Source organism: Mustela lutreola, chromosome 1, assembly GCF_030435805.1.
Source record: "Mustela lutreola isolate mMusLut2 chromosome 1, mMusLut2.pri, whole genome shotgun sequence".
In the NCBI taxonomy this organism is placed as follows: domain Eukaryota; kingdom Metazoa; phylum Chordata; class Mammalia; order Carnivora; family Mustelidae; genus Mustela; species Mustela lutreola.
Window position 1 is genome coordinate 196,634,376 of NC_081290.1, and position 24,841 is coordinate 196,659,216.

General features: G+C 52.3%; 1 long non-coding RNA gene across 1 annotated transcript; it reads left to right on the forward strand.

Moving 5' to 3' along the window:
- The first annotated feature begins 429 nt into the window (after window positions 1-429).
- LOC131838340 (uncharacterized) lies at window positions 430-13,389 on the forward strand. Its single transcript, XR_009356566.1, has 3 exons — window positions 430-690; window positions 11,111-11,312; window positions 13,136-13,389. It is a non-coding gene; the product is annotated as an uncharacterized LOC131838340 (long non-coding RNA).
- The last annotated feature ends 11,452 nt before the right edge of the window (window positions 13,390-24,841 follow it).

Consider the following 24,841-nt stretch of genomic DNA (forward strand, 5'->3'; position numbering starts at 1 on the left):
CCCAGGTCCCTCAGGCCCTGTCCCTGGCTCAGTCCTCGTGTCCCAAGCGCTATCTACCTGTGGTTCCAGCAAATAGAACAAATATATACATCCTCTTGGTGGTGGTGACATCCTACACTTTGCTAATGAGAAACAACCAACCTGCGGGGCTCAGGGCTGGGGGAGGAGCACAGATCCTGGCCCCTGTGCAAACTCACAGTCCTGAGGTGGCACAGGGGGACACGGCCAGGAAGGTGCACAGGCCCTCTCTGCCTAGGCCTGTCTCTGCCCAAGGCCTTGACAACGGGGAAGCTGGAGCAGTCCCCCACCCCTGCACTCTCACCACAGCCCTTCCTGTTTCAGGGCACTGGACCCAGCCTTGGGTGTGGGCAGGAGGGCAGCCAAAGCCTGAGTCACTGGGAGGGGACACTTGAGTCTTGAGATGTGGTCTCTGTGGAGAGGGCTGAGGACAGAGAGGGCTGAAAAGCCCCTCCCTCAGCCCTGCACCCCTTCAGCAGCGCTGTGGGGTAAGCTGGAACCCTGCTGGGCCTCACACCTCACCGCCCTTCTTCTGTCTTCTGCGTGCTGTCTCCCAGGCCCACCCTCTCCTCTGGAAGCACTGGAACCCTCTTCACAACTCATTTCTCTCTCACGTGGAGTCATTGGTCGAACAGGAAAACAGGCTTGCAGAAGACTGCTGACTCACACCAGGTAGAGGGCAGCGTGAGGAGTGAATCTGTGGCCTTGGGCTTTGGGCAGAGTTGGAGAGGCCAATGGGACCCTTAGCCCCGGAAAGATGGGGTTGTCCCTGAGGCAGGCCCTGCGTGGGTCCACCCAGCCTGGCACACTTGGGTGTCCCACCCTCAGAGCCAGAGGCACAAGGGGGACTCTGCCAGTTCCCACAGCGAGGCCTGCCCGCGCCTGCCCAGAGCTCCTTGCCAGGCTCAGCTATCGATCCCATGCACGTGCCCCTCGGTCCCCACTCCTGGCTTCACGCGCTGATTCCTGCTGCCTGCGTCAGGGGTCTACCACCCCCGTCCCCCACAACCAGGTGCCCTGGTTCCCTGGGACTCTAGACTCTAACTCAGGGGCCCCGGGTTGTCTGTCAGCTGGCTGCTACAGCTTCGGGAGAGGGAATGCCCCTTCGCTTGTCATCCACGGAGACCTCCTCAGCGAGGCTTGCACAGCGCCCCTAAGGAAGCGGGTAGATTTGGACCCTGTGACTTGGTTTCCAGGATACGGCACGCCACTCCTATCCCCTCCCCCGCCACCAGAGACTCTCACAGCTGCCCTCTTGTGCTCCCAGGAGGAGACAGCCAATCCCACCCCTTGCTGCCGCCCTTGAGGCTCGAAATCCCAAAGTCTCCTCTTAGCCAAGGGCCCTGGTTCTGTCCCCTGTAGAGCCAGACAGGGTTAGGACCAATCCTGACAAAAACAGGAAGCATGTTGGTCTTACGGGGAGGGTATGGAAGTATCATCCTCTCTTTCCAGGGAAGGGAGAATACTACCAAGCACCCTCCATGTCGTTTGAGACACGATTCGGGGAACTTTCTGGAGAACATCTTAATTACTCCTTAAGAGAATACAAAATCGGGGTTTCTCCATTTACAGGTGAGAAATTGAGGTTCAGAGAGTTCTCTGATGTGCCCAAGGCTGAGGAGTGGAGCTGGACATTAGCCATGTCTGTCTGGTTCCAGAAGTCACGCTCTTTGCCAACACCAGGCTCTCTGAGGCTGGCCAGTCCACTATCTCCCCTGAATCTCTGCCTACTTGGTCCTGCCTCAGTTTCCAATTTGGTTGCCCAATTCCCCCTGGACTGGAGGTCATCCTGAATCCCTTTCCTGGGTGGGATTCATGCCTGGAGCTCCAACACACCCCCTAATTCTAGGCAGTCCCTCCCCCTGGGATCGGCCCCTTGCCCCTGTGTTACCCCAAAGTCCAAAGGACCCCTGCCTCCAATTGGCTGACCCTTCAAACTGCCCTTTCCCACTTTTTCCTGCTGCTCGGACCCATCCAGAGAATTATCCCTCCTTGGCAGACACCGGGCCAGAGAAGGCTGACATGGCACACCCTTGTGGATACCGCCTGGGCAACAGGAGTCTGTTCTCAGAGTCCCACAGCTGCCTAGCCCAGCCTCTGTCTTCTCTACGTCCCTCTCCTCTGAGCAGTCCCGTGGGGGTGACCAGCCCTGCCCGGAGATCTGGGTCTGTTACAACCCCCAGGCCCACTTTGCTCAGGGAGTGGGGATCCCACACAATAAGAAAGAGCCGAGGACAAATGTGGAGGTTGGGAAAGGGATCTGGAAAAGCTGTTCCACACTTAATCTTAGCCCAAAGGCCAAAGGGGTGTGGATGCAGGAAACACGGTAGAGAGAGGCTGGCAAGAGGTGTCCAGGCCTGGCTTCCTGGGCACAATGGGAACGGGACCTGGGTGGAGGGGTGGCCAGGAGACACCTTCACCTCCCATGGGGCAGCCTGTTTACATTCTGTCTGCTCACATAGCCTTTTCCAGACGGCTGGCCCAACTTCCTCACGCACTGTCCCTGTCAACACCCTCTCTGTTGCCAGCTGCTCCCACAGAGGGACACTGCTGTCTGCCATGGCTCTGTCCCAGCCCAGAAATGGGGAGAGCCCCGGGGAAACCAGAGAGCCTAGAGGTCTCACAGACCTTTCGCTGCCAAGCTTCTCCCTTCTAGGGGGACCCTCACTTTTTGCTTGCTTCTCTCACATAACTTTGAGCTTCCCTCCCCTTTCCTGTCATTCTATACCTATCTCTTCCCCAAAAGTCTGGGGAACAATGGCTTGGAGAGTTGGGGATGCCACACACCCCACACAGGGAAAGTCAGCATCAGAAGCCCGCATCCCTTTTACCGATGTTTCCCAGGCCCATGCCCACCCTTCCTGGCAGGTAGGTAGCACAGATCTATTCCAAACCAAGAGCCCAGGGCTGGCTGAGCCCTTTCTCCACTACAGCCAGCCTCCTGCTTTTCCTCTGGGATGCAGCCTCCTCGTCCGTTCTGGGACATCCTCAGTCAAGGGCTGCCGGGAGTGGCTGAGGGAGGGTCTGGGGTGGGCAGAGCAGGGATGCAGGAACATCTATTTCTGGGAAGGAGAAAACAGAGAGGCCCAGAGACAGGCTGAGGACAGACAAAGATGAAAAGACAGATGGGGGAGCTGGGGGAGACAGACAGAGAGACAGAAAAGCACCAAGAGGTCCAAATTGACACCACATGGCCGTTATGCTGGACCCCAGGGTCCAGCAAACAAGGTTTCGTGCTGAGTCCGTTACCATGGTGACAAACATGCAGGAAATATCCAAGATAACTAGAATAGTGGCAATAACATGTGTTTTGTATAAAACCTCCTCCCTCCACCCACCCCCACCTCCCCACCCCCTCCCCCACCCCGCAATGTACTCATTGCATTACTTGGGATAAACTTGGCTTTTGCAATCACCTTCCCCGAGAGGCCTGGTGGAGGGAACAACTGCCCTGGGGAACGGATGGGCCTGGGAGAGGTTTCTGCTCAGGAAAACAGGGTACATTTCATGCCTCTCACCTCACCTCTATCTGCCCGAGTCCAGCTCTGGGTTCCCATAGCCTTCCGCTCCAGAATGCGAAGGCCCAGAAGGGTCTGACTTTGGGTTGGAGGTCACATGATAAGTCTGAGGACCGAGAAGAGTCTGGGTCCTTTCTTTGCAAGCTCAAGGAGCCCCCCAACAGAGTCAGGCAGAGCGGTGACGCCAAAGCCTAGATGGGGTACATGAGGCAGCACAGGACCAAGGTGCCCTGAGAACACTGTCGCCTCTGCGGGGCGACCCCTCGCCCCCAAAGCAAAGACAAGGAAGACGTGGAGATACAGGGGAGGAATGGGGGGCTCTTGGCAGACACACAGCAGGCAGATCTGGGGCGGAAGAAGGTGAGGTACCTCTCAGAGAGCCCCTCACCAGCTCTCCTGCTCCTGAGGCCACACCAAAGACCCGCTAGAAGCCAACCAAGTCTGTCCCTTCCCGCCAACTCCCCCGCACATGTCTCTGGGTTGCTAACAGAAAGGATCCTGTGGTAAGAACTCGAGACTTCCAGTCAGGTCCCACTGCCCACTGCCTGCACATCCTCAGGCAGGCCGCATGACGTCCCTGGGCCCGAGTTCTCGCTTCTTCTGGGTAGAGCTGGCAATAACATATCAGGAAGGGCCTTAGGAGGAGCAAATGTCCTGGCATACAGGGGAGCACTCAGCCGGCACCTCGTAAAGCTCCCCGTTCTGGTGACTGGTTGCTGCCATGACTCAGGCAGAGACGAGTGGACAGGCCAAGGGAGTGGGGAGAGGTTGCAGGCAAGGTTCATGTGAGGAGACTTCCTGGTTTCTCTAAAGACATCACATCCAGATTTTCCGATCTAAACAACCAGCTTCAGCTGCGAGTTCCCATCTTGGAAACTTTCTGGGAAACGATGCATGATAGAAATGGTTTGGGGAGGGTCCACCCGGATACGGTGCGCCTAGCTTGGTTTGGAGCACTCCCCTTGGGAATGCCAGCACCAAAGTATGGCCTGGGGTGGGGGGTACTTGGGGGGCAGTTCCATTTGCTGACCCATGCTCCTGACCCTCTTCAGTGCCACAGCGTTGGTCCCTCCTGCATCGAGGGCGCTGAGCCAGGCCTGGAAGCAGCCCTTAAATGACCTTCTAGGGTCAAACGAGGTAGATGGTACCAGCTCCCTGGGGAATGTAGAGATCTCTTGAACTGAGACCAGAATTGCTGCCTCTTTGCTGCTGGGAACAATGAAATGCAGCCTGCTCACCTCCCAAACTCGAAGCCTTACTTTGGTACCATGTTGGGAGAGTACCATGCTGGGAGGGATGGGAGAAGAAGGAAAGAGAAAACAAGAATAGTTAGACTCTTGGTGTCTAGCTTACCCAGTAACAGCCAAGCTCGGGGAGGGATTGGCTCATGGAGGAGGATTACTCTTTCCTGGATCCAAGACTAAGCAGGACCCCTGAAGGAGCAGGGGCCTGGCAGCATCTTGAAGGAGGCATGCCAGCTGAGCAAGGAGGGAGAAAGGCAGACCAAGGCCCCTAGCCCAGCCCTTGGTTCCTTGGGAGGACAGCAGGAGGTCTGCCAGGCGGAGTACCACCTCCCCGGCTGGCCGCCTCTTCTGTATCTGGTTTCACTCTCTCCCTGCTTTTTCCATATTGATTCTCTTTGGCCCTGGGGCAATTTTTCCAGCTCTTCATCTGTTTCTATGTGGCACCAGGGGAACAGGCCGCCTCAGGGACAGAAAGCTGAGTCTGTGTGTGTGTTTGTGTGTGCAGGGGGCAGAGGTGGGTGGCAGGGTGACAGCCGGAGGAGGGGCAGAAGGAATTAGTAGCCTTTGGCAGTCCTGGTCACAACTCCCAATGTCGCTGGGGATGTCCAAGGGCTAACGGGAGCCAGAGGACACTAGAGCCTGGAGGGGAACAGAGCATCCACCTACCCTCTTGCTTCATAATTCTTCAGGGTTTTTGAGAGGAACAGGGGTAAACTATAGATTAAAAAAGAGCCTTAACCTGTAAAGTAGGAAGAGCCAGTCTTCCTTCCCTCTCCACAGAGCCCCTGGGATTCCAGCCCAATCCCCTTGGTGGTGTGTGCAGAACACCAAGGCATAAAGCCTGCCTAAAGGACTTTGGGGTACAGGGCTCCATGGCCCTGGGGTAGGGGCAGCTCGCAGGCAGCCACTCCTCTCCGAGAGCCAAGAAGTCTTCTCTAGGGGATTAGCAGGGCCTTCCTGCCACCCCCTTTGGCTGGTACGAGAGCCAGAACACCACCCCTGGCTGCCAGCCAGCCTGGGTCTGGGGAGCCAGTGATCGCTGGGAGACTAGCAGACACACTGCTGGGGCCGGAGGGGGCGGGGGTCGAGGCTTCTGGGGAGTCCCTGGGGCCACCCAGCCGGGATAGTGAGCCAGCAACTCAGCCAGCTCCAGCTACTGAGGAAATATGTCTTCCTGGCCCTTGGCGGAGGGTGGACAGGGAGTCAGGAGGGTCTCTTGTTGGTCTGTCTTCTCTTTCTTGCTCTCTCTCTCTCTTGAAGACAGGGAACATAGACCCACTGCAAACCCTGGAAGACCAAGCACAGGGGGGCAGGAGTCCTGCACAGATGTACCGCCTGTTGGAAAACCAAGTCCAAGTTAAGGGGCGGCAGAGCTTGGCGCAGGGATGAAAGTGGGACTGACAGGAGCAGGACTTTGCACCCACGGGCTCAGTGAGATGAGAAGAAAGCAGTCCGTGTCTGCCAGTCTTCTTGAAAGATACGACTGTGTGTTCGCAAGAGGACTCCCGAGTGGGTCTGTAGATGAGGAACGGGAGTTCCCAGAACCTGCCAAAGACTGTGAGGTGATTGGTCAGTGGAACCCAGGTTAGGAACGCATTCTGTCGTTAGGCCACGCCCCTCCTCTGGATCCTCCACATTTTCTCAGGGCCCTGTGCCCCAGAGACCCCCAGCATGAAGGGAAGGTGGGCCAGCTGCCCTGGTGGGGCATAGGCACTTCAACCCCGTGTGGGAGGGAGGTCAGGAGTAGAAACAGCTGCCAAGGAAGGTAAACCAGAGCCTGTGTCCCTGGGGGGAGGGGCTCTCTAGAAGCAGCAGTGCCCACAGAGGGGGACCATTCCAAGTGGTCCCCGGACCAGCTCTAAATCAATGGAGCCTACACTTGTCTCTCTCCTTGTCCTTCCCCGCTCTCTGCTAAGTAAACAAACACAGCTCTCAGGCAGCTCTCTCCTGGCAAACACCCCGACTTAGCAACCGCTCCTAGAATAAATAAACACTCGCGCGCTGCACGCTTGCACACACTCACTCACAGGCACTCGCTGGTGCTCCCCGCCGTCCATGGAGCCCCCACAGGGCTCCAGCCTCTCACCCACACAGGCTTCCTTTAACGCTGTGACCGAGACTGCCACCTGCTGCCAGGGTGCTGGGGTGACCGGGGACCTCAGGGGCGCAGACAGCCAGACTGGAGGCTTGCTCTGCTCTGCGTCTGCCTGTGCAGGAGGATAGCCTCCAAGAACCGCCGAGGGTAGCCCTTGGAATGGTCCCCCCTGTGGGGGACCTGAGGGACCCCAGGATGGCAGGGAGACCAGAAGACCTTCAGGGTGATACAGTGATGAGTTCTACCGATGGATGTCCGGGGAGACAAGGACACTTGCCAAGACCTGAGCATCGGACCTACAGAGGCAGGGTCAGAGCTCTGGACCAGAATTCTTTCCACTTCCCCACGAAAGGCCCCTTCCCCTGCCCATCCTTTGTGGCCAGTCTAAAGGAGATAAACACCATCCGTGTGGCGGTGTCAAGAGATGACACTTAAGACAGTAAAGTCCTTGCCTAGTTCTGGAATGAGGTTCTTCTCCTTCTCCTCCTCCAACCCCCCCCTTCTCTTCCTCCTCTTTCTGTTAAGATTTTAATTATTGATTTGAGATACAGAGAGAGCAGAAGCCGGGGGCAGAGGGAGAAGCAGGTTTCCCGCTGAGCAGGGAGCTCAATTCAGGCTTCAATCCCAGGACCCCACGATCATGACCTGAGCCAAAGGCAGACGCTTAACCACTAAGCCGCATGTGCCCCACTGGAATGATGTTCTCATCAAGGCCTGGGCAACACAGAGGAGGACCCCCCTCACAGTCACCATAGTCTTTGCCATGACCTTGGAGCTGCCTGTCTTCTCCTTGAGAAGAGCAACTTCCTGCGGCATCGAATGCCAGGTACCCCCTCATCAGTAAGTCAGATGGGAATGTCAGAGTCGGTGCTCCAGCTAAGGAGCAAGAAAGGCAAAATCATCTCAGGCCAAAGGAACTGGAGGTTAATGGCAGGGAGTCATGTTCGACACATAAGAAGATGAGAACTCGAGGGGTGAGGACAGGGTGGTGTTTAATGCTGCTTTAAAGCCCAGATCGCAATGGGAGACAAGTGGTGACAGCCACAGACAGAGGCCAGGCCTCGCGTTGGGCACCAAAGCACAGCAGCCCCGTGTAAGCGTCAGCCTCAGGCCTATCTGGTTGCAGGTCCCAGCTTTTCTGTTATGAGCTGTGGGACAGTAGGCAATCTACCTAGTTTCTTCTGCCTCTACAATTTCCATCTTTTGTAAAGATTAATCAGATGCCATACACCACATCTCTAGCCCAGCACGGCTGCCTTCAACAGTGGTGGGTGCATAGGGTGTGGTGTTCAGTCCCTGCTCTGATCTCCTTCAGCGTCAGAAAAAACCCACAACAAACTGCATTAACCAAGTTGGAACCAGATAATACGTGTGAAAGTGCACTCTGTTAAACATGACCTCCAGGGCGCCTGAGGAGCTCAGCATCCGCCTTCCACTCAGGTCATGATCCCACAGTCCCGGGATCCAGTCCTGCTTCTCCTTCTCCCCTTCTCCCCTGCTTGTGATCTCTCTTTCTCCCTCGCTCTCTCTCTCAAATAAGTAAATAAAATCTTTTTTTTTCTTAAATGACCTACAAAATTGAGGCATTATCATTAAAATAGCTTCAGATCAATCTGACCCTGGTATATTCCTAAAGTCCAAATGTTGGGGGTGCTTGGGTGGCTCAATTGGTTAAGTCTCTGCCTTTAGCTCAGGTCATGATCTCCGGGTCCTACGATCAAGCCCCACATCAGGCTTTTTGCTCAGTGGGGAGCCTGCATCTCCCTCTTTCTGCCTGCCTCTTTGCCTACTTGCCTCTGTCGAATAAATAAATAAAATCTCAAAAAAATAATAATAAAGTTCAAGTGTTATTCCTCAGTAACTGCATACAGTTAATTGTAATTATAATGAATTACAGTCAGGTACTGATGACCATTACCATAGCAATAAAAAGGAGTACAAAATATCAGTCCTGTTAGTCAGGAGCCTATTACCTGTATTTTCATTGTAGCTTTGCCATAATGAGAAACAAGCAGGCACTGAGCAAAAGCATGGAAAGTGGGCCTGTGGCTCCAGAGTTCAGGCATGAGCTCTCCAACCCTAGGTGCCGGGGGCAGGGTGGGGAGGCAGGGGAGGATGAGGACTTCCAGGGTAACTCCCCATGCCCATGAGCTTCAGTACATCCCTCATCAGCATTCCTGGGCCTTTCTAAGCATTTCCCCACCCTACCCCTTTTCTCTGCCTTCTCTGATTGTCTGGTTCCTGAGCTGCTGTTAGAGTGAGCAGATAACAAGGTCTTGACTCAGGACAAGGCAAGAAGGGTGCCAGATCAAGGCCTGGCATACAAGAGGGCTGGGTCTACACAGGAAGCGTTTAGCTCAGAGCCAGGGATATAGACTGGGGTGTACACCAAAACTGAAGGCCCAAGACAGACCTATCCAGCCAGCCAAGTCTGAGAAACCAAGCATTGTTGAGCGTTGCTGGCTCCAAGTCTGTAGGCTTCAGGAAGCAGAACTCAGCTGGGAAACCAGGAAAGTGGGCATCAGGTCTGGAAGAGTCTGAGCAAGGCTGTGGGACTCCAGCAGTGAGAGAGGATTTTGACACAGAAGAAAAGACCGCCGAACTGTGAATGCCAGAAACTTCTTGGCCAAGTGCAGGCCTCCGTGCCCGAGTTGATGGGCAGAGGCCCCGTGTGAGCACTGGCTGGTTGGGGGCTGGTGGAGGGGCGAGAGGCAAAGCGCCTCCATGGAAAGTTTAGTGGCATGAACAACCACAAACAGCAGCGAGCGTTAAGTTCTGTACCACTTCCCAACTTAGGACTGCTGCCTGACCCTCTGAGTCTCAGTTTTCTCATCTTTAAAATGGGAATAACGACTCCCACCTTGTAAGGTGATTGGAATCGTCTGAGCTACACAGCATCACAAATGTTTTGCCTGGCCTTACTGAAAGCATCCGATAAAAGCTAGGCATTTTAGCTCATTAGACATTTATTGAGCGCCCATTACATGCCAGGCCCTGCACTCTGTCTAGGAGGCGGAGTGATGGGAAGATACGGACACTGCTCTTGAGAAATGTGGACGTAAAGAGGTGAGTGGTGGCTCCTACTTCAAATTAGCAATACTATAGTAAGATGGTTCTCCTACGGGGTTGGGGGCAGGTGGGACATGCAGGAGGGGGAAGTGAGGGAAAGGGCACTCTGAGTTCGCCTTGAAAAATCAGGGAGAGCTCCCAGGAGGAGACGACGCATGCGCTGCACCCGGAAGTATGAAGGGGCATCTTCCTGGTGGACAAGCCAAGAAGTGGGAATGGGGGCTGTGGAGGGAAAGAGCGCAAAGATGCAGAGCCGTAAGAAAAACCCACTATGCTTTGGGAGAGAACAATGAATTTCAATGTTCCTGTAGCCTGAAGAGGCGGAATGGGAAGGAGAAATGAGATCTGGCTGGACTGACAGACACAAATCAGATCACACAGGACTTTTTTTTTTAATGCCATGCTTTAGAATTTAGATTTTATCCTGAGAGTGATAAGAAGGCACCAAAGAACTTTGAGGAAAGGAGTGATGGACAAGATTTTGTTTCATAAAAGTGTCTCTCTCACTGCTGTGTGGGGATATGACTGAGTGTCATTAAGACTGGCTGAAGGGGCTATGGGGATGTAGCTCAGTGGTAGCGCACATGCTTTGCAAGTATGAGGCCCCAGGTTCATTCCCTGGCATCTGCTGTCTCTTGTTGTCCATCGCATATGTTTAGGGTGCCTGGGTGGCTCAGTCGTTAAGCATCTGCCTTTGGATCAGGTCATGATCCCAGGGTCCTAGGATCGAGCCCCGCGTCTGTCTCCCTGGTCTGCAGGACGCCTGCGTCTCTCTCTCCCTATCCTCCCACTGTGTTCCCTCTCACGCTATGTGTACGTGTGTGTCTCTCTCTGTCAAATAAAATTAATAAATAAAATATAAATATATAATACAAAATTAAAATTAATAATAAAAATTAAATTAATATCTAAATATAAATAGATTAAAATAAAATAAAACAAAATCTTAAAAGAAAACAAAAAAAAACAGAAAGACCAGCTCAATGGAAACTGGCTACAGGGACGTCAGGTGGAAGGAAGGTTTCATTTGAGTTTTCCTAATATAGGAAAGACTTAAACAAGTTCATATGCTAAGGAGAGATGGAGGTTGAAGATTCAGGAGAAAGGGGGGATAAGTTCCCAGAGAACAAGGCCCCTCAACCCAAAACGCTCTTGTCTCTGATCAGGTTCCACCAGAAACAGACTCTGAGATTTTCACACAGGAGAATTCCTGGGGAACGACACCTGCTGAGTGAGGGGGCAAAAGAAGCAGAACTGGCAGAGAGAAAAGCTGAAGGACGATGCGGTTGGAAGAGCGGAGAGCTCGGAAGCTGGGATGGCCCTTCAGAAGCGGCCCTCACTGAGGAGAAGCTCCGCTGAGGCCCAGAGGTTTGTAAAGGGTGACAGATGGTGGAGGAAAATCCTTCTTGATGGACTCCCTTCTTTCTGGAAAACAGAAAACCATTGAGAAAGAGGGTTTGAGGTCTTGAGAAGAGTCGTGAAGATCTGGAATGGCCTGGGGCACTTACCTGCTGGGACCTCTGTGTATTCCCCGGGGCGGGGGGGGGGGGGCTGGTGTGCCATAAATCTGGGGTGAGCCCATCTTCTGGGCCCGGTGATTGTCCTTGGTAGGGCTCAGCATATCAGAAGTACAAACCGAAGGGGAGCCAGGAGTTAGAGGAATTAAAGGCTGTTTCTGAGGTTTTGGTCTGCTGCCTGCCTCCTGTCCCAAGGTGAACCTAAGGGAGAAGCCCCTATGTCTATATCTGAATCTTCCTTCCTTCTCTCAGGGTAGCTGTTTATTCTGTATAAGACAACTTGGCCATCTAAAACTTAGGAAAAAAAGGGAAAAAAAGCAGAATACATATCAAACCATCCCAAGAATCAAACTCTAGTATAATCTAGAAACCAGTGAGTCTGCCCCATGTGGATTACATCTTCCAAGTTCCTGATCACTGAACATGGTCTGAGCACCTTTGCTCAAGACTTTAGTCCCATGATGGCAGACCACTGGAACAGACTTCTAGGAAGCAAGGCTTGGCACCTTGTAGGGCTGGCCTCTGTTATCCTCACTCACCCTTTCTATTTTAAGTGGGCGCAGTCCCGAGACCACAAGGCAAATGCCAGCATCCCTCAAGGACCTTAATTCAAGATAAATTCAGATCGTGTTAATGTTAAGAAGCCCCAAAAAGAGGTTTAGTAAGGGGCTTTTCTGGAATGAATGAGTTGAAGGTGATATTGGGAAGAGGAGACCAACATTTTTCCAGGGACCAAATAGTCAAGAGACCCAAGTCCTCACTCTCATTCTGTGATCTTAAGGAGGTCACTAAAGTCACTGTGCCCTGGAGTTTTGATGCCATACCCCCCAAAAAAAGCTTTGGATTAGGTGATGACTGATGGCCTTTCAGATCCTATTTATCTAGGTCTGTGTCCTTTATGCCTCAGTTGAAACTCATCCTTGGCTGCCTCTTCCATGCCACCTTTCTTCTTCCCAAGGGGCATCAGGGTGTCTGGTAAACTAAATGGTCTTGGCCTTGGTCTTCCCGTTTCTTGCTTAAACTTCAGTCTGTTCTCTAAGCTGTCATCCAGCCAGCCAGCCAGCCAGTCAGCAAAAATGCTCTGATACCAATTTCTCCCACCATTCCCAGCCAGAGCTAGGAAATTAGACACATGGCCACCTTCTGGGGAGGAAAACAAGACATCTCCCCGGGGCATTAGGTTAGGTTAGGTTAGGTTAAGTTAGGTTAGGTTAGGATAGGGTAGAGTAGTTTAGGGTTAGGTTGGGGCTAGTTAGATTAGGGCTAGTTTAGGTTAGGTTAGGTTAGATTAGATTAGGTTAGGCTGGGGTGGGGTAGGGTAGGTTAGGGTTAAGTTAGGATTAAGTTAGGTTAGGTTAGATTAAGTTAGGATTAGGTTAGGTTAGGTTAGGGTTAGTTTAAAGTTAGGTTGGAATTAGGTTAGGTTAGCTTAGGTTAAGCACTGCCCCACTTGGACCCCAAACTTCCGCCTACTCAGCCATATAAGGGTGCAGTATCTTTCCAGCCCTCATTCCCTTTCTCCTCCCTTGGATAAAAGGAAAGAATGACCCACATCCTGACTCCACAGTGAGGATGGAGAGGAGAAAGAGATAGGCGAGGGCGATGAGACTTTGTGTCAGGTGTCTGTAGCGGCAGCTTGCCATTCCTTGATCTCAAGGCCACATTCTGTCATAGAAATGACGGTGGGAGGGGTCAGCAAGAGAGCCTTGAAATGGAATGCTGGAGCTCTCGGGATGGACGGGGTACCACGACAGCTGTCCTGCAGATGGAGAAGAGCATTTGAACTTTGAGTTTATATTTCTAGAAAAACTTCCCCTCCCCCTCTTTTTCTCCAGCTCAACTCCCTTGCTGTATTATGGGGCTTTTGTGAGGTTTAGAAAAATAAACAGAATCTAACCATAACTGTCTGAAAGTGCTAAATTACCAAGAAAGACATAACAGATTAGCAGTGCAAATTAGTCCTGGGTGGGAGGTGGCCAGCACACTGGGGAGCTGAGAATTACCCACAAGAGTGGTGGTTTTCCTGCTCTTGATCCCCACCCCCCACCCCTCCGGGATGAGCCACTTTGCACACTGCAGCTTCTCCGATGGCTCTGAAGACTGAGTCAAATGTCTGTGGAGAGGAGATTTAGAAATGGGAGGCTGCATCCTCTTTAAAATCAGCCAGCCCCCCAGGCTTGAAAAGACCTTGCTAATGCCACCTAGTCCATGCTTGTCTTTGGACCAGACAGCCCCTAACACGTCCTTGTCGGAGGTGGAACTCTCTTGCTAATGATTCAAAATTCATAGTATGTTAAGCGTTAAAAGGGCTATTAGAATACCGGCCCAATGTTTCACTTTACAAAAGAATAAAGTGGGCCTCATGGACAGGAAACAACGTGCCCAAAGTCCCTCAACTGGTAAGTGACATAGCTGGGACTAGAAACCAAGTCTCCTTGACGCCAGCAAAGATGTATCTTCTATAACAGCATCTCCAAATGCCCCATCTACCTATTTCCTCCTTGCTCAGAGTGCCTGTCCCTTCATTAGTTTTCCTTGAATTCTACTCAATGAATCTGTATACCTTGGGCCTGTCCACAGATTAAGTTTCTATGTTTTGTTTTGTTTTTAAGAGACAAAGTACACATGTGCGAGTGGGGGTTGAGGGGTGGGGGGATGGGCAGAAGGAGCCGGAGAAAGAGAACCCCAAATAGGCTCCACAGCCAGCATGGAGCGCAGTGCGGGGCTCGATCTCACGACCTTGAGATCATGACCTAAGCCGAAACCAAGAGTTGGACACTCAACCGACAGCCACCCAAGTGCCCTGCTTCTAGGGTTTTGAACCCCGAAAACTAAAGTTTCCTCAGTCCAAGCCAGTAGCCTACATTTGTTGAGCCCCTGCTAACAGGTCAGGAGCCACGTTAGGCCCTAGCAACACAAAGATGAACAAGGCACGGTCCAGGTCCTTAAAGACTTGCCTGCTATCAGCAAGGGCACATCTGGCGTTCTTTCCACAAGTAAGCTGAATGTCTCCTGCTAACTAGCTCTCTCTTCCCTCTGAAGTCTTGCGGATGTAGGCAGGCTGGGTTAGGTTGTACAGGTTACCGAGTTAGGCTGCCCGCTACGAGGTGCAGCTCTGAGTCCGCAGGAGACACTTCCTAAGTTACAGACAAGAGAGAAGTTTCTAGTTTACTAACAGATTTAGGGTCAGATAACCTGGGGTTCAAATCATTGTTCTACAACTATCAGCTTTAAGACCGGAAGCAAATGACCCGGTCTTTCTGAGCCTCCACGTTTTCCGAATTGAGGATCATGGACCCCCCTGTATAAGACTGTTAGGCAAATCAGATCAGATAAGCAAATGCCCTAGCCCCAGCCTGGCACACAGGGAACCTCGATAAATGTTTACTTGCCTTCTGTTCTCTTGACTCTTGGCCTTGTATGACTGTGTGTCACCCGACCAATGCCTACTGAAGGCTCTTAGTGCTTGTTCATTAATAAACTGGTTCATTGGTGATTCCCTTCCAGGCACGAGAAGGGGGTTAACCTTGCACCATCTCTTAGTGCGGTTTCTCGCCTCAAGCATACCTTACTCACTCCAGCTCAGGCCTTAACTCAACACCACCCGCCTTCCCGCTCCCCTTCCTGCGGGCCACGCTCCCTCCCTTGGAACCCACCCTTGCAAAAGTATGGACTGCTGTGACCTCACCAATGGGTCAGTTTTGAAGAAGTAAAACATGAAGGGAAGGTGTGGGGTAGGCGTAGCTCCAAAGAGATAGAACTCTGTCCTCCTTGATGTTTTATGAAAGATGCAAAGGATTTTGCCAGAAGATACATGGCAGGCACATGTGGTCTCTGTGACCTTAGCCTTGTGGAGCCTCAGTTTCCTTATCTGTAAAAAGGGACTACAACAGCAGTTTCATTTAGGGGTCGTGGAGATTAAATTTGAAAAGGCAAGTGAACATTCAAAACAAAGAGGAAAGTAGGACCAGCCTCCTACTATTATTTGTCCCCCTCCCCCTCCCCTAACTCATCTCCAGTGAGGACAGGCCTGGGCAGGGGCTGGGTCCCCCCTCTCCTTCTCCAATCAGAAAGAGCATCGTCCTCCTCTCTCCGCCTGAGCTGGGGGAGGCAGGAGGTGGAGGGCGGCTGTAAGAGTGAGCCCAGGGCTGTCTCGTCAATCCGTCTTGGGGAGGGGGGAAGCGGGGGCAGAGCTTTTGGCAAGGAGCAAGCCTCCAAATGCCGAAGGTGAAATCCATCACCAGGGCCGGGTGCAAAGATAAGATAGAGGAACGTAAATCAAGGCTCCCTGAGATAAGGAGCAGCCTGGGGCCTAAAAAATGCAGGGCTCCTGCCAGCTGCCCACTTCTGCAAAGTTGCACAGCCAAGGGCTGTGCTTGGTGGGGAAGGAGCCCACACCCCAGGCCCCTTCCTAGAAAAGGAGGAACCTCAAGCTTCTGTCTTTCTCTCGGCACAAGTCCCAGCCTGAATCCCTCTACACACACACACTCACACACACCCATGAGATCACCCACTGGCATCAGAAATTAAAGGTCAAGTTTCTGGGGTTGTGCAGCCTGGGTTCAACTCCTGGCTCTTACACTTCCTGTGTAACCTTGAACAAGCGATTTAATCTCTTTGAGCCTCAGTTTCCCCAGGGATAATCCCAACGCTACTCTACAGAACTGTTTTGAAGATGACATGCAATGGTTTCCATAGAGCATCCGGTAAAGTGTCTGGCCCGTGGGAGACGGTGAGCCTGCCGTAGCCGTAGTTACATATGCGATTGGTAGAGATTAGAGGAAATTAACGCTTCTCCGACTTCCTCTCTTCCTCATTTGCATGGTCATCCCCTTAGGATTCTCTGAATGAACGTCCCAAAATATGATGTGGTTGCATCAGTCCCATTTATGGGGCGTCGCTGAAGACTAGACCATGTCCTAGCCATAACCTTGCCGAATCTTCGACAGGAGCATCATTATATGTAAAGAATTCTTCTTCCCCCTCCCTGCGCCCCGAATGCATGTGTTTAAGCATGTCTGACCAGCTGAGCCTAGAGCAATTATAAGGAGGACTTTGGGACCATGCTTAGGTCACAAAGAAAAGAAAATCATTAACAGACGCCAAAAAGTCAAAGATAGGGAAGGAAGTGGCCCAGAGAGACAGAGGAGGTGAGTGAATAATGATAGAGACAGGAAGCCCCTCAGCTAAAGGGGTCATTTCTGCGCCCGAGAGAAGACCTTCCTACGCTCGATGTCCTCCCAGCCCTATCTTCATGTTTCACTCCTCCACTGTCAGTCAGGGCATAAATACTTACCTTGTGCCGTCTGGGTCTGGTGGGAGAAGTTCAGATCTTGGTTGCTGATCTAAAGGTGCCTACAATCTGATGGTGGGAGTCAGGGACCCTGGCCTCACACTGCAGAAGCCCACAGCAGAGGTGACATGGGTTTATGGGGGGAAGGGAGGACAAGTACTGAAGAATGAAGGACCCCAAGATGCCAGCAAAGGCATGTGGACAATTAACACAGTGGGCCAAAGGGAGCCCTTCTGGCTTCTTGAGCAAGGATGTTCTATGATGAACGTGATGTGGGGGAGGGTAGGCCAGCAGCGACAATACAGGGGACCCCGAGTGCTGGACCTAAGTTCAATCTTGGCTCAGCCGCTTCCTAGCTGTGTGGGTGACACCAGGCAAGTCACCTAACCTCTCTCGGGTCTCTCATTCGGAGTGATACAGCCTAACTTCCAGGTTTGTCACAAAGTGTCATGATGTATGTGGGTTTGATGACTGGAATGGGGGTGGCAGGGAGGCGGGCGCTGCAGGAAGAGGGACTGGCCTGGGATGCGTGTGGCAAGGCAGGCGGGCTGTGATGAGGGGGTCATTAGGGAAGCCCTGGTTGGTTGGCATCATGGTCCTCTTTTTGGCTTTCCTCCTGCTGCCCACCTGTGCCAGGGGAAGCGTAGGAAGGGTCCCTTAGCTATAAACCCTCTCTTGGCCGAAAACCGACAGTAAGAGGCAGACCTCTAAGAAGATCAGGGAGTGACAGAACATGAGTGGATATACAAATAGACAAGATTAACTATTCCCATTGTATACACACAAGGCTTTGCTAACACTCAGCCAATTAGAAAGCTAATCCAAACAGCCACTGGCTTCCAGATCTGCTCGGAGTGCTTTCAAACAGCTGTTGGGTTTGCACTTGCTGCTGTTTCTTCCTAGCAAGTGCCTGGACACTTCTCTCCTTGGGTCTGCTTCCCCACTTGCATGAACCCGTGTCAATTCTGTTGTGCAGTATTGAGGCCGGGTTCCCTGACCCCCTGAGTCCGATTGCCGTTTGTTGGGTTTGGGTTTGGGTTTTGGCTCTTTGTAGGCACCTTTAGAGCAGGGAACCAATATATGAATGTCTCCTACCACACTCCGAATCTAGGGACAGAGTTAATATTTATGTCCTGGTTGATAAGAAAAGAAGGAAAGAGGGAGATAAGGCTGGGAGAATGTCTAAAGAGAGGAAGGTCGTCTGTCAGATGCCGACTCCATTCCCCGGAACCCCTCTAGGGTCCTGTTGCTATTCTTTCCATTGCTTCTTCCATGTCATCACCTCTGAAAGCCTGCTCCGTGCCCCCAAACACAGGGACTGTTACAACACTGTCCATGTCATCCTGCCACTCATCTGGGAAGCCTGTAACGAAGGGAGTACGAACAAAGCCTTTGAAGTCTGACAAATTTAAGTTCAAAAACATCTACACGTCTTGCTAAAGTGAGCTCACTGAGACTCTGTTCCCTCCCCTCAAAAGAAGATACTAAATGTATCTACCTCATGGAGACTGAGCAAGTGTGCATAAAGGGACCTCCCCAGTTCAGTTCCTGGTGCACTGTGGGCATTCAATAGGCCGCATTCCCCAGAACTGTTAGAACTACCTTCATTGTTTAACTCCGAGTCACCTGCAGACAGGAAACACCTGACTTTTGTGTTGGGCAGACTCCTAGGTGGTCCCTGACAATCCCCGAGTCCTGGTTTTCACAGCCTCATGAGATTCCCCCCACCCTTGAACATGGGTGGGACCTGTGACTTGCTTCTAACCAATAGAATCGGGCCAAGAAGATAAGATGTGCTTCTATTATCAGGTAACTTAAAATCATGACTTCTAACTTGCTAGCAGACTCTGTTGCCTCTCAGCCTGCACACTTTGAAGAAGCCAGCGACCAGGCAGGAGAAGCCCAGGCAAGGAATTCAGAGGAATCTTTCTAGCTGACAGCAAGGTAGGGACCAAGGCCGTCAGTGCAACAACCTTCGAGGGACTGAATTTTGCCACCTACCGCGTGAGCGTGAAAGTAGATCCTTCCCCAGCTGGGCCTTCGGACCAGCCCCCAGCCTCGGTCAAAACCTTGATCACAGCTCTGCGAGAGATGTGGAGACTGAGAGCCCAGCGAGGCCATGCCCAGATTCCTGGCCCGCAGAAAGTGTGAGATAATAAACGTGTGTTGTGTTAAGCCGCTCATTTTATGGGAATTTGTTACACAGACACAGATAACAGATGTAACTTCTTTGTATTGCTAGCACAGCACTTGGCATAGAGCAGAAATCAAGTGTGGGCTGAGTGGATGGATGAATGAGTCACGGTAGCAGGTAAACTCATCAGGATCTGAGACAGACCTGGCTGGGCCAGACCCAAAACAGGGCTCTTTCCCAGCCCCCAACGCCTAAACCGTTTGTCCCTTTCTCTGGCTCACTTATGATCCCAGATCCCTCCCGCCTGAGTCACTCCGTCCTCCTCCTCCCTGCTCCTGCCTACAGGACCTTGCTCCACTCTGGGTCCTGCTTTTAGTCATTCCCTACAAATTTTTATTTTCATCCTTAAAAAACAAAACAAAACAAACAACACCCCCCCCCAAAAAAAAAAAAAAAACCCTCCGTTCTCTCTGAAATATCTGACCCTGGTGAATTGGCATAATTTTTGATGGAAAGCAGTCTTGTCCAGAAAGCCTGTTACCCACCCTGGTTAGGAATGTGGCTGCTGTGGATATTAGAACAGACCTGCAAGGCGTCTGCAGAGAGTGGGGACTCAGTGCCAGGAATGACCTCAGCCGGCACAGCAGGGTTTTTACCTATGAAAACCTGCTGCTCTGGGCTGGATCACGACAGGACCCTCTCTTCTCCCAACCCTGCCCCTTCTGGGACCCTATGCTGCACCCCCCATTTCATGCCTCCTACCGGAGGCTGGTACCAAAAGTCAGGAGGGCAACGCCATCAGGCCTGTTACAGGGGATGCCACCGGAGCCTTTGCGCAAGTGACTCCAAGTAGCTTTGGCTAAAGCGTGTGGGCCTCATGGCAGGCAGCCTCCTTTCCAAACTCTCCCCTTCTCCCAGCTTCACCCCTCCCCGAGACAGCTGATAGGGCTCCTGTTCAGGCGGAGAGGCCTCAGGCTTCCTTTGTCCTGCAAAAGATGTCATCTCCAGGAGGCTTGGATGCTTGGGGCAGGAACCAGAGCTGCCACCCTTCCCTCAAAGGCTTCTCACTGTGTAGCAGTCCTTCCTCCCTGGCCTTGGGGGATTTGGCCTGGCCTTGGCCTGGATTTTGCCCTCCCTAATTCAGCTCCTACTGCTGAGCAGAAACATTTCTAAGATTGGATTTCCCTCTTCTACTGAGAAGCTCAGAGAACTCAGAGAATCTCAACCGTAGCTATTCCAGCCTCCAAACTCAACAGCTCAAGCCCTGATAATCCTCAACGATCAGAATAACCGTGAATCTATGCCTGGCCGTCCCTGTGTGCAAAGTACTTTATTACATACACTATTTTTCACAAGAATCCCACAGTATTTTTAGCCCCCACTTAACAGATCAATGAACTGTGGCTCCAAGAGATTAAGTAATGCTTTTCTTTCTTTCTTTTTCTTTCTTTCTTTTTTTAAAAGATTTTATTTATTTATCTGACAGAGAGAGATCACAAGCAGGCAGAGAAGCAGGCAGAGAGAGAGGGGCAAGCAGGCTCCCTGCTGAGCAGAGAGCCTGATGCGGGGCTCAATCCCAGGACCCTGAGATCATGACCTGAGCCAAAGGCAGAGGCCTAACCCACTGAGCCATCCAAGTGCCCCTAAATAATGTTTTCTGGGTTACGTGGTGACTAAGTGATAGAATAAGAAACTAAACCAAGGTTTGTTGACTCACAACCCCATACGCTGTCCACTGCTGCTCACTCTGCAAAGCCTGGAACGCTCATTCACCCCAAACTCTGCATCTCATTTGTGGGTCAATCACCTCCTGTTGAAATGCATACACTATTATTGCCCAATTCCTGCCCCTTTTACCTTAGCCTTCACCCATGCTGGCCTCTGGAGAGCTAGGTCAAAGGGGTTGAAATTGGGTTATCCAGATTAGTGATGGACTGACTGCTGGCCGTCAGGTCAGGAGACCTGAGTTTGAAGTTCTGACTCTGACATTAATGGGGGTGTGATACTGCAGCATGCAACAGGTATACAGGATGATCTCGGACGTCACTTCCAGCCCTAGAACTCTGTAGTACTTTGACTCAGTTCCAGCTTGGGCATCCTGTTGAGGAGGGATAAGTTCCCAGGTGATTTTTGAAAATTGACCTGCTGCGCCTTGAATGTCCCCTGGAGCTTGGGCCAGGAGTGGGGAGGCCTTGGCTAGCGGGCCACTCCAAAGATGACAGGAGGACCCTGTCCCCCAGCTCCACCCAACAGGTCCCTTCCTTCCTGGCTGCTTTTTCCAGCCTTCCACAACACATCACGGCGACCCGTTTTAGGTGAGAATATGAGCTCCTGAAGGCCCCTGCCCTTGATTCTCATTGGTCAATGATGACGGCCCCACCCCGGCAACTGTACCAGACGGAATGGTGATTCGACTGATCTCACAGGATGTCTGCTAGCCAGGGCTGAAGGTTCCTCACAATCTCTGTGCTCAGGGAGACCCAAGGGGCCCTGCAGCTGCTGCCAGCTGTCCGGCTGGACCACGGAGATTCTGTCAGATCTCCCGGCCCAGTTTTCTTTGAGAGGGTGTTCAAGTTGCCGTATTAATTGGAGGCATCTCGGCTGCTTCCTGCTCCTTGGCTCCCAGCACAGATTCCTAAGCACAGAAGATCAGTCCCGCTCTGCATCCGACCACAAACCCCAGAACTGGGGGGCAGGGCATGAAGCGTTCGGCCAACATCAATGTCAGAGCAAGCAGTCAAGCGTCCTAGCCTGGAAGGAACCCCGTGGACCGAGGGCACCTGCTCCCAGTCACGGAGGCAAGAGTACACTCAGTTTTCACAAAACTCTGGGTGATTTGGTGGCCTCCTAGGTCACCTCTGTGTTAACCACTCCAGCAGGGATCCCCTAACAACCGTCCTTCCTGCACCCAAACCATTTGCACAAACTCTTTGTACTACTTGTGCTAGTCTGAGCTCTGCACTGCTGTAAGACGTCCCCTACTGCCTGTCCCCCAAGCTCAGCTGCCCCCTTCTATTACCGCGCATGTAAATGCTGCCACTTAAGCTCAAATACCACCACCCCCCCCCGCCGCTCCCCCCCCCCCCCCCCCCCCCCGCCATCGTCACAGCCACCGGAAGCCTTCTCTTGGCTCCAGGCAGATCTCTGCTGCGAGATTTATCTTCCCCTCAAAACTGCAGTAAGTGATACCCTGGGACCCCAGCTAGTCTAGTCATTCCCGTTTCTTTCCTTCTAGCCTCCTAAATACTGAGTGCAGACTTGATCTTTTGTGCTGTCATTACTTAGTTACCTGTGCAGGTTTTCTATCTCAGTTTTGTTTTCCTGATTACGCACTGTCTCTCCCATCTGCTGCCCACACCAGGGGCTCCTTCAGCCTTTAGCCGGGGTCTCCTCCGCATCTTCTGAACTGTTCACAGCTGACTCCTGACTATGGGGAAGTTCCACTGAGAGCTAACCCTCTGACTACAGTTGGAGCGCATTTCCTGTTTGCTTGGGGCCTGGAAACATGATAAGGCTTTAGCCAGCTGCCAACAGACTAGCTGGTCCCCGAGGCCAATTTTGGGGAGATGAAGGGGAAAATGACTCCTATTACATAAATAGTGTTTCAGAACGCGCCAGTGTGGAAACAGGGGTCCCTGCTTCTCCTCATTCCCTCCATCCCCCTTCCTTACACCAAGCACCCTGGCCTGCCAAGGTTGCAGGACTAACGAGACACCCCGAGGAGGAACTTTAGTCCTCGAGGGCAGTCAGACCCAGAGACAGGTTGGAGGGAGGTGTCTGGGCCAGGGACACATCAGGGATCAGCAAAGGCAAGACATGAGCCAGGTATCCAGCTCTGCCCTCGGCTGCTCCGCGAAGAAGCTGGTTTCTTTCAGGCTTTTCCTGAGTTCTAATGAGAACCAAGTTGGATCCGCGATGGAGGGGGGCGGGGGGCTTTTGCACAGCGGAGTTTATGGGCCCTTGCATTTTCTTAACGGCTCCCTCCTCACACATTCCTCCACATTTTTCCCTTTTATTAACGTGGCATCTTTCCCAGGCCACTTTATGGAACCGTGTGTGTTTTTACTTAGGCCCTGATTGGGTTTGATCGGGGCCTCTCCCTCTGAAGAAACTTCAGATCTTATTCAAGCCCCACCCCAAGCCCCCTGCAAGGCTGTTGGCATTTCAGTCACTGTGGGACTCCTCAGCCCATCTCTCAAAAGGACCCCAAAGGCTCCACTCTTTTCAGGCCTTTTCAGTGTTGGAGTTGCACCTCATGTGGACCCCAAATGATACAAATAGTAATACTCCCCAATTTGATGACTCTCACCCAAATCTGAAATGACTTCTGGCTCTTGCCCCCAAAATCAAACCTGCCCCAGCAAATTGAAGAGAGAGATTTTGCTGCAGCTGGGGATTTTCAAAGGAATGTACTGGAAGCCCTGAAGGCCATCTTGCTAAAGGGGAGTTCGAAAACTATTCCGAGCAAGAGCAGCTCCCAAGAGCACAGCTTTCCCAGAGATCTGCTGGTGAAGGCACGGTACCTGTGTTTGGAGAGTCAGGCTTTGGTGTGTTTGTTAAAAAACAAAACAAGGGGCGCCTGGGTGGCTCAGTGGGTTAAAGCCTCTGCCTTCGGCTCAGGTCATGATCTCAGGGTCCTGGGATCGAGTCCCGCATCCGGCTCTCTGCTCAGCAGGGAGCCTGCTTCCCACCCCCACCCCTGCCTGCCTCTCTGCCTACTTATGATCTCTGTCAAATAAATAAATAAAATCTTTAAAAACAAAACAAAAAAACCCACCCATGTAACTTTCAGGAACGGGGCTCTTAGCCTTTCCAGTCTCTTTAGACTATCAGTTCCAAGAAAGCCAAGATCAAGGTTTGAGGCTGACTTTCCCGCTTTGTGCTCTGATTTGATCAAGGTCTCCCCGCATGGGTCTCCGGGTATCCGGAAGATGGCTCTATTGCCCTTAGACACGAAGCAGCAGGTACCATGGCAGTCCCGGGACCCCCCTTCAGAGCCACAGCTCCTTCTGCTCTACAAGGAGGTCGGTAAGCATGTTCTGCAGGGTCTGAGAACCCAGAGACGTCCTGTCCGTCAGAGGCCGGGCACGCTGGAGGAACTCTGTAAGTGGCCGGGACCGATGTTCCCAAAGAGGCCCTCTTTTCTGGGAATCTGCTTTTGTTTCCTAATCTTTCCCCTCTTTGGTTCTGGCCCTCTCCCATGGCCAGTTGCGGGGGCAGGAGTGTCTGTGGACCTGTGGGCAACATCAAACTCCCCACTCCTTTCTCAAGGGCAAGAATCTATGCCGAGTCTCTTGGGAATCGTAGTCCTGGGATCGTTTTCCTGTTGTCAGCAGGCTCTGGAAGAGGCATTAGCCCCACAAGGCTTGATGTGGGAAGTTTTTACAGGTACCGCTCATCTGGCTGACAGATGTAGCTTTGTAGCAAGACACAGCTCTGTCTTCCAGATGGGAGGGTGCCAGCGAATCCTGAGATGGGACTGCTTTCTCTCTCTGCTTGGAGCCAGTGTGGGGCACACTCATGGGTCTGTCACCTCCTTCCCAACCCTGAAGTCCTTGAGCCAACTTATGTGGAGCTGACCGTGTCTTTGTTCCCTCAAGCCCACATTCTGGCAATCGATGGAGCATCTTTCCATTGTCTTCATCAACCCCATCATCCCCTAACACACACACACACACTGGTACTCCCAGGGCAAAGGATAAAAGATGGGAGGCTAGCAGAGGACGTTTCTCCAGCAGGTGAAAGTTACAACATTCTCCAGGAGGTGAAACAGGAGACAGGGGGCTGGTCAAGTCAAGGGACTCCAAAGCATCTGAGCATTTTCCCTAAAGGAAGGTGGAGGGAGGAACGTATGGTGACTAGATTCTCCTCCCCTCATTATGCCACACCAGAGAGAAGCAGTCCCTAACTCAGCCCTGCCCCCCAGAAGTCCCATCTCTCCCATGACAGAGAG